The 13,630-nt window shown below is 38.4% G+C and overlaps 1 protein-coding gene across 3 annotated transcripts in view; it reads right to left on the reverse strand.

Moving 5' to 3' along the window:
- RASGEF1C (RasGEF domain family member 1C) overlaps positions 1-13,630 on the reverse strand; it is a 186,941-nt gene that overhangs the window by 94,551 nt on the left and 78,760 nt on the right. The gene's annotated exons all lie outside the window — the stretch shown is intronic.

Genomic DNA, 13,630 nt, shown 5'->3' on the forward strand with positions numbered 1-13,630 from the left:
GGAGAATTGAATTCAGAAGGTATAAATAATCCAGGAAGAAAAACAAAAATGCAAGCAGTTTATATTCATCTCCCAGTGTTCTTTCTTTGGGTGTAGCTGCTTCTGTCCATCATTTATCAATTGAAACTGAGTTAGGTCTCTGTCGAAGAAATCCACTTCTATCAGAATACATCCTCATATTGTTGTTGAAGTGTATAATGATCTCCTGGTTCTGTTCATTTCACTTAGCATCAGTTCATGTAAGTCTCGCCAGTCCTCTCTGTATTCATCGTGCTAGTCATTCCTTACAGAACAATAATATTCCGTAACATTCATATACCACAATTTATCCAGCCATTCTACAATTGATGGGCATCCATTCATTTTCCAGCTTCTAGCCACTACAAACAGGGCTGCCACAAACATTTTGGCACAGACTATGTATATTTCTTAGAAAAAAATTTACATTTCTTTTAATGGGAGGAGAGGAATAAGAAGGAGAGAAAAATATTTTTCATTGAAAAAGAAATTTAACAACCCATCCATATTTTCTTCATAAAGCTTCCTTTGATTCTCCCCAACTAGAAATGGTTCCTCTTTCCTTTGAATTTATAGAGCACTATCTGTGCCCATATCACAGAATTTATTATTCTCTGTTTTCCATTACATACAATGCAGCATACATTTATTAAACACCACTGTGAGATACGGATACTGCATACAAGGCGGTACTACACAAATGAAAACTTATGCCTTTAGGGAGCTTACAATCTAATGTGGGAGATCAGGAGTAAGTATAATACCCGGGAGAGTATGGTGAGGGCAAAACAGAGATATCAAGACAATACTCTATTGTGATTCTAGAAAGAGAGAAAGAATCTTCAGCTGAGAAAATCAGGGAAGGCACTTCAGAAAGGAAATTATACCCGAGTTGGCTCAGAAGGAAGAAAAGGAGTTCAGTAAATGTATATGTGAAGGGAGATTATGAAGATACAAGGGTAGTAACAATAACAAAAAAGTTCAGGAACAGTTAGAAGTCCAAATTGGTAGACGAACCTTTGCCATATTCCACCTTGCAAAGCAAGGCATCTGCCAAGGAAATAGCTCCCTATTTGAAAATATATCAGGATGATTTGAGGAGCTCAAAGAACTTTCTGACACCTTCACTTAAAAACAAAGTCTCAATGACGTTCAGTATTTTGTCTTAACATGTCATTCTCTGCTCCTCCATGCTCAAATATCTTTTTGTGACAAAGAAAGCCAATTAAACAAAAGTATATCAGAGAGACTGTGCAGGATTCATGAATCCAGTATTTCCTCTCTAGTATTTCTTCTAGTATTTCCCCAACTCTGATATATGAGGAGGGAGAAATATTTCATTTTATCATTTCTGAGGCCATTGATGGTTTTTCAACTACTCAGAGTTCAGCTTCTTTTTTAGTGACATATTCATTTCCAGTGCTATATGATTTTGTATATGATTCACATGATTCTGTGGAGCCTTTTCTGAATTTTCTCCGTATTTCATACTTGCATTTTCTTGTTGCCTAATCATATTCCAGCTAGGTGGCTCAGTGGATAGAGCGCATGGTCTGGAGTCAGAGAGACCTGAATTCACCTGGTCCCAGACACATACTAGCTGTGTGACCCTGGACAAGTCACTTGTCCTTATTTGCCTAAGTTTCCTCATCTGTCAAATGAGCTGGAGAAGGAAATGGCAAACCACTCCAGTATGTTTGCCAAGAAGACTCCAAATGGAGAGAGTCTGAGATGACTGAACAGCAAAAAGGATATTTCATTACTTTCATATGTCAAAGGATTCTGTGTTGCTCTTCAGTAGGGAAGCCTCTATTTTACTCACAATTCTTTGCTGCCAGAGTTGCTACTGCTGATATTTTGGCATAGATTGGCCCTTTGTTTTTGTCTTCTATTTCCTTGGCACATGTAATTGGAAGTAGGATTACAAGGTCAAAGACTATGTATGTTTTACATAAAGCCAAAATGAAAACTAGAACAGTTGGGCCATTTCAGTTTCACTGATGATCTGTCAATATCTTCTGTGATGGCCTCTTTTCATCCAAAATTTCCTCCCACCATATTTACCAGCTCACAGTGTAGTGTGAAATAATTTTCAGTAAGTGGGTCTTAGCCAGACTATGTAGGGCCTTAAATGGCAGGATGACACATTTGTATTTGTCCCTCTAGCCAATAGGGATTCACTGAAGATCTTTCAGCAGAAAGGTAACATGGTCAGATGTGGACTTTGGAGAGATCATTTTGGCAGTTTCCTAAAGGTTGGATTGAAGAGGGATGGTGGGTTACAGTTTCTTGAATTTTATCTTCAATACTAAATCTTGAATTCCTTAAGGTGAGGGATTGCATTTTATTAAATTGACTACCCCAGATGCCTAACACAGTGCTCCCTAACACAATAAATATCAAAAAATACATGTTTAATTTGAGTGACCTATTAAAATGTCACCTAATGGGGTGACCTATTAAGAAAGACAAGGAATTTTTTTCTTGTCCTGGGATGATTATGGATTCAGGATATGGGGAGACTTAAGAAGACTGAGTGAAGAAGATTTTTACTGTCACATCAGGTCCCTGGGGAGAAATCCTCTTTTTCATATTTTTTGAGAAGATCCCTGGACTAGTGGTTCAGAGAGTGTTAATCACTAATATGTCAGAAATATTCCACAGACAAAACACTGCAAGTGGGGGAGGAAAACATGCCTCCTTTGCCCAGGATCTAATAGCCTGCCCATAAGCACACTATCGATAAAGGCCTGATTTATAGCATATTTCCAAGTGGAGTCAATTTCCAAGCAACTCCTTACAGCAGCAAGGTCACCTTGCCTGAGGAGCATCTCTGTTTACATGCATGTTTTTGAATTTCATCTGACGGGAAAACACGAGGCCTGGATTAGCAGGGATTTGGTGGCCAGTGAGGAATAGCCCATCAGGAGGTGACTGCAAATCACTAGCGCTAAGATTTATGAGCAATTACACTGAACTCCAATCCAAACCCCATCTCAGCCACAGGCCCCAAGGGGCTTCCATAGGCCCCCAGGGCCTTAGTGCCACATTTTTAATAACTTCCATTTTCACCGACGTCGGCAATAATAGAAGCACTTCAGTAACAACCAGTGGGGAAAATATGTGATTTATCTTCATAGGTCATCATGGGCAGAGACTCTGGGGAGCCAGAGCTGAGCAGGGAGACCTGACAGGACTGCAGAGGAGTTGGCAGATGGACACACACTGGGCATCCTTAAGGACTTGGGGATGGGCAGCCCGAACATCAATGTCACGACAGTAAAGAGAACCTTGGGAAATACTACCTGGCTTTTCTTTGGGGGGGGGGTTGGGGAGATGGGGTGTTCTGTGAAGCTGGTAGCATAAATAAAACTTAGTGTTTAAAGGACAAAAAATAAAGGTGTTGCTGGAGTTTGTCACCATATTTTCACCACCCCTCAAAATACCCCCAGGACTATGGAAACAAACAACTTTTTCCCTCTCCCTTCCCTGACACTCTTTCTATCTCTCTCTGTCTCTTTGTGACTATCTCTCTCTGTCAGTTTCTCTGCCTCTGTCTCTCTGCCTCCATCAGTCTCTCTGTCTCTATCTCTTTGTCTGTCTATGTGTGTGTGTTAATCTGCAATTTACAAAGCACTTCCATTATTTTATAGGAACCTCTCCATGATCCTGTAAGGCAGCCGGTGCAGGGATTATTATCTCCATTTCATAGAGGGGGAAGTTGAGGTTCAGACAAGTTAAGGAGTTTGCCTCCAGTTACAATTAGTAGGAGACACTAGAACTCAGCTTTCCTCACTACCATCCAGTATTCTTTCCCTCATCCCCATCCTGATTCTCTAATCAAATGAACAGCTCAATTAATTTCAATTTAGCCAACATCAATCAGATGCTTCCTACTACCTGAGATAGCTGCACTGTTTGCCATCAAGAAGACATGAATCGATTTTTTTAGTTTTAAATTCTTTTCAGTTCCAGATTCTCTCCCTCCCTCCCCACCTTCTCCTACCCACTGAGATGGCAAGAAACAGGATACTCACTATACACATGCAGTTCTGCAAAACATATTTTCATAACAAGGCCTGCATTGAAATCCAGCCTAAGACACTTCCTAGCTGCGTGATCCTGGACAACTCACATTATTTTGGCCCATCTCGGTTTCTTCATCTGTGAAATAATAGCACCCACCTGCCAGGGATGTGGTGAGGACGATATACATAAAGCTGTTAGCATGGTGCTTGGCACATAGTAGGAGCATAATAAATGTTATTTCTTTTTATTCTCTCCTATCTACAATATCAAAGAAATAACCAACACAACGCTTTGCAAGGGTGAATAGTGAAACTGTTTATGCATATGTTTTGAAAATAAAAAGCTTGAGTGATTTTTTTTAAAAAAGCAAAGAAAGAGCCAGCAGAGGGATAATGAATACAAAACTGGCTTCAAAGTCAGGAATACCTGGATGCAAATCCTTCCTCTGACATATAACAGCTAGATGATCCTAGTCAAGTCACTTAATATCTCAGCGTTTGAGACATCTTGTTGACCCTCTAAATGGTAGAAGTGTAGGTGAGCTGAGGGAACTGCCACTCTGCAGATGAATTCTCCAGGGCTGCATCATCTGTAAGCATGTGTAAAAGTGTGCTAGGTGAGGAGGTACAAGAAATTACATGGGACTCTCCATGAAAGAGTCTGGAGTCTAAAGCAGGCCTAAAGCATGCTCACAGATCATTATTCCATGGGAATAGAAGTCACTCTTTCGGACTTTAAAGAGAGATGAGCAGGGAACAGGTGGAGACAGAGCACAGGTCCCCTGTGAAGCAAAGAACAGAGATAGGAGAATATAAAACTAACACCAGTACTGGATAGTACAAAATGCATTAAGGATGACAAAGCATTATAGGTAACTCTTTCAATTGATCATAAGAAAGTTTGTGAGGCAGGTATAATAGCCATTACAAGAGAGTACTCTGGGCAATGAATTTTGGAAATCAGAGCACCTGAGTTCGAAACTCTGAAGCTTCCTACTTGTCTGATCTTTATGAAGTAATTCCACCATCCTTTCCTCATCTGTAAAGTCACAGGATTTAACCAGATGGCCTCTGAAGTCTTTTCTAGTGCAAAATCCAAAATCTTCTGATTCCCCAATTTTGCTGCTAAGCAACCTGAGGCTAAGGGACCAAAGAACCACGCCAGTAGTGACATAACTGTTTGTTATTGTTGTTATTCGTCCTTCGTCCTCCAAGAGGACCATGACAATCGGAGAAGTAATGCTAGGACATACAAGTGAATTGATTTAAGTGAGGGAGGGCTGTGCTAGGTCACCTGCCTTACCTGCGCTCCAGAGTCTCTGGGTCCAGCAACCAGATACAGACCAGGACAACTGGAGGTGGCCCTGGATGCAATGGGAAACCTTGACCTTTTTAAACTAAGATCTTCATCAGATCTCCATTTGACTGAAACTGCACCCATTCAGTGATTAAAGTGAGGTAGCAACTGAAGTAAAGAATCTCCTCTTTCATCTAGTCCAAAAAAATCTCAATAAATAAATCAATCTAGGAATGATTGCTATTTATATTCAATAACTGTTGAGTGTTAGTAGCAGGATTTGGGCAGATTTTGATTCTAAGCAGCTAGATGGTTTAGTGAATAGAACTCTGGGCCTGTAGTCAGGAAGACCAGAGTTCAAATGTGGCTTCAGAAAACTTAGTAGCTGTATGACCTTGGGCAAATCACTTAATCCTATTTATCTTAATTCACTAGAGAAGAAAATGGTGAATCATAGCAATATTTTTGGCCCCCCCCCCCAAAAAAAAATACCTCATGGACAGTGTTGTCTTGCTATGGTCCTGAGGGTCATGAAGAGTTGGACATTACTGAACAAATCTTTTGATTTTAAATCCAGCATTCTTTTTCCTATACTAGTCTGTCCCTCAAATGTAATAGGATATCATGGTTAAAGCTGTCTTTTTGCAGTGGTGGTTTTGTTTTTGTCTTAAAAATAGCAGAGACTTGCCCAAGTTTGTAGGAGAAGAGGAGGAAAGAATCTAGTAGGCAAGGAACTGATGATGAGAAAAATGGAATAATCAATGAAGCAAGGTCCCAGAGAGGTCAGAAGGGATGGGATCAAGGACATAAATAAAGCAGTTAGCCTTGGCAAAGGAAAAAATCCTCATTCTCTGAGATTGGCGAGAGAAGCAGACATGGTGGGGAATGATGACATACAGAGGTTTTGATTGGTAGAGGAAAAATAAGGGAGCCCATGAGGGATACCTTCCATCTTCTCAGGAAAAGGCAAGGTCATTGCTGAGAGAATGAATTGGGGGCTTATAGAGAAGGTTGAGAATAGCTTCCACAGGGAATGTGATGAAAAGTCAATTAGAGATAAATAAATGATTTTCATCCATTAGACTGTGCCCAGTTGAGGTTAGACAGCATGAATTTTAACGGACCCCATCAGCATGATTTGTGACTTTCCTCAGCTAACGATTCAGGAATATAAGAAGAGAAAAGGAAGATAGTGGGGGTGGCTCAGGGACCAAGGATTAGCTAGTAGAAATAGCGTAAGGAGGAAAAAGGCAAAGGACTGAAGGTTGGAGGATAGCGCCTTGTTGTTACGGCGTGAAATAAGAGTGGATCCAGTCATCAATGTGTCATGACTTGTTTCACAAATGTTTTATTATAGATACATCTTTGGATTTGACCACATCACTGTCTATAGGTGGTTGCACTGGATCAGGTAGTATGCCCATCTATTGGAATATCCACCTGAGCCCATTGATAGACTTTTCTGACAACCAATCATCTGCTTAAACTGCTACTTGTCCTGTTTGGATTTCCAAATATTGTCTGCTTGCCTCAACTGCCCACATCATTCATTAGGATTAGTCTGATCTCTGGTTCCTCGTTATTTCAAGCAGATAAGCACTAGTAGATAGAATACTGGAGCTAGAGCTAGGAAGATCTAAGTTTAAATATGACCTCAGAAACTTCCTAGCTGTGTGATTCTGGGTAAATGAGTGATTTACTCATCTGTCTGCTTCAGTTTACTCATTAATAAAATGGGGATAATAATAGTATCTATCTCCCAGGGTTGTTGTGACAATAAAATGAAATAATATTTGAAAAATGCTTCATATACCTTAAATTTTCATAGAAATATTGGCCTTTATAATTTATTATTATCATATCTGGGCTGATCCATACTGCCCTCAAATGAGCCCCAGATCCAACAAGAGTTAAGGCTAACCAGGGGTTTCTAACCTTTCTGCTTTTGCCAGACCCTTTCTGCTATCTCAGTTTTTCCAGATGGTAAGTGTGACAGAGATGGAAGATGAAATCTTGTAATCAAAAAAGTAAATTGTTCCAACCTTCTTTTAAGACCTCAAAGAGGTCTCAAATGGAGCAATTCCAAATAAAAATGAGACTGTGGTGTAGCCATTTTGGTGGATTACTAAAATGGAGGGGGGGTGGGGATAGGATAGTGAATATGGAGGTAGTGAGCTTTTTCTCCCAGAATATTTAAGCAGAAGTTGGATTCTAGGAAGGAAGATTCCTGCTCTGATTGAGAGCAAGGATGGATGAGCTGCTTCCAGCTCTGAGATTCTCTGATTGAGACAAGCCTACCAACCTTGGGAGGCTACCCTCAGAACCTGTCTTCACTGAAGAAAGCACCTAAGTGTCTTTATAATTAGAACATTGGCTTTAAAAAGCAAGTTTTCCTGGCTAGAAACCACAGGTATCTCTTCTGGGGAAAGCAGGGGTGATTGAAATCCAGAAGCTGGCTTTACTTATCCTGCCTTTGTACTCTCTAGATGCAGCTCTCTGCAGGTCTCCCTGGTTATCTGGAGGATGGAACTATTGTTTGGAATACCAAGCATGTGCTGTGGTATTTAAAACAGAGACACAGACAGCAATGTTTGCTGTTTCTAAAAATGTATCCTAGCCCAATGCCTGACTTTTGACTTTACACTAAGAAGCTTGAGGATGAACCCTGCTGCTGCTATTTCCAACTCAACTAACTCTTTAAAGTGCTCCCAGAAAACGCCAAATGAATTTTAAAGACTTCTAAAGCATGATTTTATTGATTCCTTAAAGTCTATTTTCCTATAGCTCTTAATTCTGTATTTTACAATCTGTATTAGGACTCTGGATGGTCTTCTCTTCCTTGTGCACACTCCAGGAGATAAGGAGGAGGAGGACAAGATCTAATAATGAAGGAGTCTTTATATATCACCCTCCTACTTAACCCCCAAATCTGCTGTGAAATTCTCCCCATCTTTCAAGCTCTGGAACAGGTGTCTCCTCCTCCCTGAAACCTGCTTTAATCTCTCCAGCTGGAAGTAAGCTCTACTTCATAGGATGCCTCATGATCCATTTTAGGCATTTATATCCCACATATCATAATTATTTTTTAAAATAAGTTTTTATTGATGACTTCTCTGTTTCACCATAATTATCCCATTTGTCCTTCACTCTTCCATCCCAGAGTGCCATCCTATGTGACAAATAGTATTTTTAGAAAGGAAAAAAAATGAGCAAAACTGATCAATACATTGAAGGTCTGAAAACGTGCAATTTGTAAGACCTATGGATTTCCTACCTCCAAGGAGAAGTGAGTTGGGGGTTTCCTCTCATATTTCTTCATTTGAGTTCTGATTTCTGGGTTTTTGTTCTATTTACTTTTGATCTTTTGTATATTGTTTTCTTGTCTCTCAATCTACACCAGTAGATATACATTTTTCCATGTGTCTCTATATTTATCACACACATCATTTCTTGCAGCAGAATAACATTTCATTACATTCACATCCCACAATTTGTATAGTAATGCATATAGAACTTGGACATCAACTTTGTTTTCTAATTCTTCACTATTACAAATTTTGGTGTCTATAGAAACTCTCTTCTTAAATCTAGCTTCTTCAAGTTATAAACCCAGTAATTGAATCTCAGATTCAAAAAGTATGGGCATTTTAGGCACTATATTTGCATAATTCTAAATTGCTTCCCCAAATTTCCCAGTTCCACCAATAATATATCAGTGTATTTATCATTCTACCCATTCAACATTGAAGATTGCCAATTTTGGTCATTTTTACCACATTGCAGGGTTGTTTTTTGATTTGTACTTCTCTTATGAGTAGTAATTTATAGCATTCTTTCAAGTGGTTGTGAATATTTTACAATTCTTCTTTTGAGAACTGTTTGTTCATTCTTTGGCCACTTATATATTTATTGTTTATAGATCTTGAATACCAAAATCATTATTAGAGAAATTTAATACAAGAATGTACTTTTCCCATTCAACCCTTTCCCTTGTTATCCTGATGCATTAATGTTCTCCATGCAGAAGCTTTTCAATTTCATGTAATCTAAGTTATCTTTTCTAAAAACCTTTATCTTTTATTTGGTTAAAAATACATTTCGTAACCACAGCTATGAAATGTGTGTGATCTGTTTATCTTTTAGTTTTTTTCCTAACATGATCTTTAATATTAAGATCAAGTGTATCATTGGGTTTAGAATGTATCATAGGAAAGCCTAATTTCTGCCAGGCTCCTTTCCAGTTTTCCCAGCATTTTTATCAAATAAAGAGGTTTTTTCTCCAGCTAATTTAAATTTTACACTACATCAAACACTGAATTATTGAATTCTATTCCTTCTGAATATCTCTTGTCTGGTCTATTCCATTTACCTATCTCCCTATTCTTTACCAATATCAGATGGTTTTGAAGACTTCTATTTTATTATATAATCTGAGGTCTGGAAGTGTTATTCTTCTTTTATCCCTACTTCTTTCCATCATTTCCCTCAATTTTTTAAAGATCTTTTATATTTCCAAATGAATTTTGTTTATTTTATCAAGTTCTATAAAGCATCCCCTTGATGATTTGATTAGCATAGCATTAAAATCGTAAATTAATATTGGTGGTTTTATTTTTTTTATTACCTTGGCACAGCCTAGCCACGAGCACCGAATATTTCTCCAGTTATTTATGTTGCTCTTTATTACTTCAAGGGGCGCTTTGTAATTGAGTCTATATGAGAATTTCTCTCATTCTCTTCATTATCGATTCTCTGTCTATGCTAGACCTTCATTCTTTGGTTCATGCTCCTCTAATTAACTAGTTTTTTGCTAGTCTCTGTATAACTCAAGCAATCAAAACTTACAAAGTATCTGTTTTAGGCTTATACTACTGCCTTATAGAACTTGTCTGTGGATTCTCCTTTTTCATTGCGCCTCACTCCCCAGAACAATGTCAAAGATGTCTTAGGCTTCTCTGTGATAGATCCCCTACCCAATGCTTTCTTGATTATGCAGCCACCTTTCATCCACATCCTCCCCCATTAAGTCTTCTTCTTCTTCTTCTTCTTTTTTTTTTTTTTTTTTGTTTTTTTGCTGAGGCAGTTGGGGTTAAGTGACTTGCCCAGGGTCACACAGCTAGGAAATGTTAAGTGTCTGAGGCTGGATTTGAACTCAGGTCCTCCTGACTTCAGGGCTGGTGCTCTATCCACTGCACAATCTAGCTGCCCCCCATTAAGTCTTTTATGCCCATTCGTGTGTTCCATGCCCTCTCACTATCTCCAGTGCCAGTTGTCCTTAGGAGTTTCAACTTCTTCCCCTCCTAACACCAACAAAATAGGATGAATGGATTTTTAAGCATGAAATCTCTCAGACCACACCCTATCTCTCTTCACAGAATCTCACTTTTCATCTACTGGAGCATTCATCAGTCGAACCCCTTCTCCCACCAGAACAAAGCCTACTTCCTTTCTTCCCCTTTTCAATACTCCCTCCCCTCACCCCCAGCCTCTCCTTCTCTCCCTTCCTTCTCTCCTCTCCCCATTACCAATCCTCCCCCCATCCTAAAGGCTTTTTTCTTCTCCTCATTGCTAGTCCTTTTTTTGATCTGGACAAATCACAAATTCCTCTTTATCCTTCTGTTCCCCTCTCCTGCCCCTTTCAGGTACCTGCTCATGTTGCATTGGAATCCCATCAAAAATTTTGATTTACCTATAGGCAAGGTATCACCAGGTCTTTTCCATAAGGCCCCCATGCCAGTTCTATCTCTTTACTCTGATCAACACCAGAGTTCTGCCTTCATCCCTGTCTCCTTATCTATGTTTAGAAAGAAGTCTTTTACTCATCTTTATGCTGCTAGTCTGTTCAGATTGCATCTTTTGACTGTTGTGCCCCTTACATTTCTACCATCTGGGGTGTTTGAGAAGCAAATAATATCTTAAATTTTGGTTTTCTTTTTAAAATGCTTCAGACAACTTTATTCATCTTCTCTCATTTATAATTAAGCTCAGATTTTCAGGATAGGCCATCCTGGGTTGCATCCTGTATATTCTTGCTTTTTGGAATGTATTATTCCATTCCCTCCTACATTTTTTGGTAAATGCAGAATAATCTTGTGTTATTTGAATTTTGTTTCTTTTGTGTTTGAAAGTCTTTCTTCTGATTACTCATGAACTTGTTTCTGAACTAAATTGTTAAATTTAACCATGTGTCTAATAATTTGCAGCCTTAGGGTTTTTTATTTTGTTTTGTTTTTCTGGAGGCAATCTATGAATTCTTTCAATTGTCATTTCACTATCTGTATTCAGAATTCTGGGAAGTTTCTTTGTGTTGTTTCTGGAATATAGTATTCAGGTTTTTTGTTTTTTTTTTGGTCTTGCTGTATTTTTATGGGAAATCTACAATACTTAAATTATCTCTAGGCATCCTGTTTTCAAAACCTATAACTTTTACTGCAGAGTGAACATATTTCCTTTTAATGTTCTTGTTTCTTTGCTTCTCTTCTTCTACGTTATTTTTTTTTTTACTTCTCTATATTTTCATTCCTAATCTATTGTTCTATTTTCTGTTTCTTTGGTGAGGCTTGCTATTGTAAATTCTAGTTTTTTTCTATTCTGTCCATTATTTTTGTTGTGTAGGACATAAATTTTGCTTTCATAATTCTCATTTCTCTTTTAAGCCATTCCAAAATAGCACATTGTGGTACCATGTTCTCATCAAGTACTGGGTTTCCCTTTTGTTTTGCAGTATTTATTCAAAGAACCCAACTTGGTTTAATAGATCTGGGGGCCATATTTTTTTTCGATTTTTCTTGTTGATCTATCTGCTTGTGTTCAAGGTCTTTGAGTTTTCTTCTTCCTGAGATTTTTGACAATTTCAGTTTCTATCCCCTCCTTCCCTTATTTTTACTCTCCCCTCTGATGATGATTTCCTTGGGAATCAGTTCTCAAAATGACTAAGCCTTCTCTCATGCTGAGCAATCTGTGGTTCACCAGCCTAATTCTCTGTCCCAATTAACTTTTGGATGGTCACAGAATGCCAAGTATATTCCTTGAAATTTAGTGGAGTGCTGAACTGACACCACACTCTCCCCAACACACACACACACACACACACACACACACACACACACCACACACACACACACACCACACACACACACACACACACACACTGTATTGTCTTGTTCCTTCGGTTCCTTGGTTCTTTGGAGCAGCACCAATAGTTCAGAGAACTGTTGCATAGTTGCTATGGCATTGTCTGCCATGATATTAGTAGTACAAAGCTTCTCAGTAATTTGCTCATGGTCATACAGTTTATAAGTGTCTGAGGTAGGAATCTAAGTCAGATTTTTCTGACACAAGTTCAATGGACCAAGGAGGTCCAAGGGAGTTGGGTGACTTATCCCAGATAAACCAGATAATATCAGGGGTGGGATTCAAACCCAGATCCTCTGACTCCAGAGCTAATGGTTTACCATTATAAATTTCACCTTTCTTAGATTTTCATCCAGGTCATGTACATTGTGGGTATTGTCCAAGGCTCTGTCTTGACCTTCTGTTCTTTCCACATATTATCTCCTTTGTTAATCACAACGGCACTAATGGGTCCAATCATCATCTGATGATTTTCAGAAATATATATTCAGTTGCACATATTTAGCCTATATTGGATAACTTGTTGTCTAGTTGGGGAGGGAGAAAAATATGGAACATAAGGATTTGCAAGAGTGAATGTTGAAAATTATCTTTGCATGTTTTTTGAAAAATAAAAGATTATAATAAAAAAAAGAAGGAATTGGATTAAATTGCCTCTGAGGTCTCTTGTTCTAACTCTAAAATCCTATGAAAATTTCAATATAAAAAGAAGTAAACAAAAGATAATATTAAATAAAAATATAAATTATTAAGAAAAAAGAAATATATGTTCAGGGGCAGCTAGATGGCACAGTGAGTGGATAGAGCACAGGCTCTGGAGTCAGGAAGAACCTAGTTCAAATATGACCTCAGACACTTAACACTTCCTAGATGTGTTATCCTGGGCAAATCACCTAACCCCCATTGACTCACCAAAAAGAAAAAAAAAAAAAAAAAGGAAAAGAAAGAAAAAAAAATACACACACATACATATCCAGCTTTAACTCCTCTTGAGTTTCAGACACACATCCTTAACTGCATTTTAGACATTTGGAATTAATTGTCCCATAAGCAAATCAAACTCAAAATGTTCAAAATAGAACTCATTATCTTTTCCCTAAACTCTCCTCTCTTCTATACTTCCCTATTATTCTTGAGGATCCCCTCATCTTCC

Source organism: Antechinus flavipes, chromosome 2 (genome assembly GCF_016432865.1).
Source record: "Antechinus flavipes isolate AdamAnt ecotype Samford, QLD, Australia chromosome 2, AdamAnt_v2, whole genome shotgun sequence".
NCBI lineage: Eukaryota > Metazoa > Chordata > Mammalia > Dasyuromorphia > Dasyuridae > Antechinus > Antechinus flavipes.